The sequence below is a fragment of the Lissotriton vulgaris genome, chromosome 11 (assembly GCF_964263255.1).
Source record: "Lissotriton vulgaris chromosome 11, aLisVul1.2, whole genome shotgun sequence".
Classification (NCBI taxonomy): domain Eukaryota; kingdom Metazoa; phylum Chordata; class Amphibia; order Caudata; family Salamandridae; genus Lissotriton; species Lissotriton vulgaris.
Window position 1 is genome coordinate 6,739,323 of NC_141699.1, and position 3,956 is coordinate 6,743,278.

Here is a 3,956-nt window from a genome sequence, read left to right on the forward strand (position 1 = left end):
AAGGGGGCCGTGGACCAAGGGAAGCCCTCCTCTGACGTCTCAAGACCACAAAGTGACTGCTTATCCAAGACTGCGCAGGACGCAGGGCTGCCAACAAGCCAGTAAGGGGGGCACCACTGACCCTAAATGTGTATTTCAAGCAAATACTCAGTATGTGGTATTCTGGACCTACACATTTTTTTAAGCTGACATTTTTTGAATTCCCAGTCAAATAAAAAAGTTAAATGGATCGCTAACACAGCCTTTTATGTTTCTTTCATTGCTGGCAAAAAAAATCTTCACAGCATAAATCAGCGCACCTGACAAGCTCACCCTTGCAGGACCCTCCTTTGATACAACCATCTATTAATGAATCCTCACTAGTAGTGGGTAAAAATCAGCATTACAAAAACAGAACCCTGTCACCAAGCAGTAAATTACTCTGTCCCACAATACACTTCACTTTCCCATTTTCAGATTTGTTAAACCTACTTTTTACTGTCAATGTACAAAGGAAAACACACTTTATGATGCGTTTTCAATATCCATACAATGATGCTTTACATTACCTTTTGACTTATAATAATGCACATTGTTGCATTGAAACACATTTATTAATCAGCACGTTATCTGTTGCTCAACAAAAGAACACATTTATTAAAACATTGACATATGTATCCGCAGCCTCAGGAAAATAATGAATACTAAAAACGAAACTGAGGTTGATGGTGAAACTCTCCAAGTCTTGGTAAGAGTTCTAAATTCAGTTACTAAATCATTTAAGATAAAAAATATGTTGTGAGTAACATGCAGTCGCCAGTAGGTATATATAGTTAGGACCTAGTTACCATAGGAAATTCCAAACATTCTATTGCGAATAACTTTGGCGCCGATTAAGGGATTTAAGGGATCTGCCTGTAATTTTCCTTAAATTTGCCTCGCTGCGCTCCGCTCCTTCCCTGAAAGTTTCGGGGGGATTCGTCAAGCGGGGCCGAGAAAAAAGGGGGGTCCCAAAACGTGTTTTCCCCATGTTAATTTTCATAGGGACTTTCTAACAAGGCTACAGCTCGAACTGCTGAACAATATTATACCAGATTTGGCAAAATGGTACGGACTGTTATGCAGCAGTGCCTTTTGTATGTTTGGTGTAAATACCTCCAGTAGTTCTTGAGACCACAAATACCGCAGACACTGCCGAGAGTCTGTTTGGAGGGCAGAGATACGAGCAGACGTTCCAGCCGCCACCGCCGAGAGTCAAAGGCATCTGACTCCGCGCCGCCGCTCCGGGGGACCACAACACCCGGCAGGCCTCGCGTGGAAGGTGACGTCAGACGCGCTAGAGAGCGCCACCGGCCCAATAAAGCGAGGAGTATCCCGGCAGAGCGGGGGAGACCACAAATACCGCCGACACTGCCGAGAGTCTGTTTGGAGGGCAGAGATACGAGCAGACGTTCCAGCCGCCACCGCCGAGAGTCAAAGGCATCTGACTCCGCGCCGCCGCTCCGGGGGACCACAACACCCGGCAGGCCTCGCGGCGGCGCGTGGAAGGTGACGTCAGACGCGCTAGAGAGCGCCACCGGCCCAATAAAGCGAGGAGTATCCCGGCAGAGCGGGGGAGACCACAAATACCGCCGACACTGCCGAGAGTCTGTTTGGAGGGCAGAGATACGAGCAGACGTTCCAGCCGCCACCGCCGAGAGTCAAAGGCATCTGACTCCGCGCCGCCGCTCCGGGGGACCACAACACCCGGCAGGCCTCGCGGCGGAGCGTGGAAGGTGACGTCAGACGCGCTAGAGAGCGCCACCGGCCCAATAAAGCGAGGAGTATCCCGGCAGAGCGGGGGAGACCACAAATACCGCCGACACTGCCGAGAGTCTGTTTGGAGGGCAGAGATACGAGCAGACGTTCTAGCCGCCACCGCCGAGAGTCAAAGGCATCTGACTCCGCGCCGCCGCTCCGGGGGACCACAACACCCGGCAGGCCTCGCGGCGGCGCGTGGAAGGTGACTTCAGACGCGCTAGAGAGCGCCACCGGCCCAATAAAGCGAGGAGTATCCCCGCGTCGCGGGACGCGAGCGGGACGCCCAGGGCTAAGCCCGGGCAAAGGGCGGGCCCTCTACGGCCCTCATCGGCACGAGTAGGCCAGGCTAGGCCACCTCCCCAAATTCCTTCTTTGTGCACCAGGGAGCAGTTCCTGTCAGTTCCATAGTGAGTGGGGGTGTAAATGCTTTCGATTGACTGCCTCCTACGTCCTAGCTGTCCAGACGGGGGTCGGCAAGTAGGCTGTATAACCTTTGCCGAATCGCCCAGGAGCTCGGAAAAGGAAGGGCTCATTGTAGATAAGTTGATAGCAGAAAATACACCTCTACGAACCAGGAAACAAGCCCGCTGGATATCTGCACAAGGCATTGAAGTAAGACTTTTGTTTTAACTTTGAGAATAATACCTTGTTATTTTACTGAATTGTGGATGTAAGACTATCACACACATTTGTGTAATTATGCCTAAAAGAAATCTTCATATGGCATCCGAAACACCAAAGAACACCATGGAAAACTACCTTGTTCAAGTGGTTAACAAGATAAATAGTGAGCGCAGACAATCATTGGGTCTGTCCCAGTCACCTATCCTCCATCCCTTGAGCCCACCCACTTCCTCACAAACAAATGAGTCCCTGCTATTAGACTCTAACAACGATGCCCATGAAACAGCCTCCTCAGAAATTGTTAATATTGATACCAGTGCAGCTAATGTGGCGGACATTGAGCAGCATGCAGACAATGATTTAGATGCACAGGTTGTCATTGAGGTTGAAGAAAATGAGGAAAAAGAAGAAGTGGAAGATGAACCACCTGTAAAGCAGTCTTCAAGGGCAGTTAGAGCCTGTCGCAGACTACAAAGTAAACGTGGGGGGACACGTTCAGGAAAAAGCAAGGTTATATCACCGCAAAAATCAAAAAGTACTTGCCAGAACAATGAGGAGAACAATTCAAGGGAAATATTGGATGAGGACCTAATGTCAAGAATAGCGGAGCTATTAGAAATAAAAATCCAGACTATTATTAAGCCACTTATTAGCAAGATTGATAAACTCTCTGCAGAGATAAAGAAATTGGGAGGTACTCAAAATGTATTAGCAGATGCGATAGGAAATGTTTTAAGTAATGTTAATAAGGGTCGTGATTGCCCCAAGGAAGATAATGAATCTGGGTCAATATCAGATTCTATCCCACCAGGACCAACTCCTCCAGAATGCCCACAAACTGGCCATATCATTAATGACCTGCCACTAGAAGCCCCAACTGTTCAACTAAGTGATCCACCACATGTTACATTGCCCCCTACCTTAGAGGAAAATTCTACACAATTTGTAGTTGAAGCATCACCATTGGTGTTAGTGCTAGCTAATACACCAATTCTACCACCGGGTCAAATTGAGTCAGCCTCGTCACTAAAGAGCAAGGCATTATACTGGCTGTCAAATAATATGCGGATAGCACAGGGGGGAGAACAAAGGTTGGCTGACGAAATTATAACGGCAAGGAGGATTGGATGGATAGGAAACAAGCAAAAATAATGGAAGGGCGACTGTGTGATATTAAACTTTTCAACTCCAGCTGCTCTTCCTGATATTCTATCCAATATACTTCCACCACAAAGAAGAAGTAGTTCCATAATCCCCCTCACATTAGAATTTTTTTATAACGAGTCACAAAAGGCCAATAATTATAAGCCCCTTAAGCCAGCTTGGTTAGCGAGAGATAATGGATGGGGTGGGGGATCTACAAAGGTTAACATGAACTATCCTCCTAAAAATAGGGCTGGCCCATGGCAAGTTAACCAACAAAACACTCCTCACCACTTTACCCCAGGGCAAAACTGGGACTTAATGGGCAGACGAGGGACTGGTATACCAGCTAACAACCGTGGGATTTTAGGTAGCGTTAACTATAATGGAGGATGGCCGGGTATGCACCA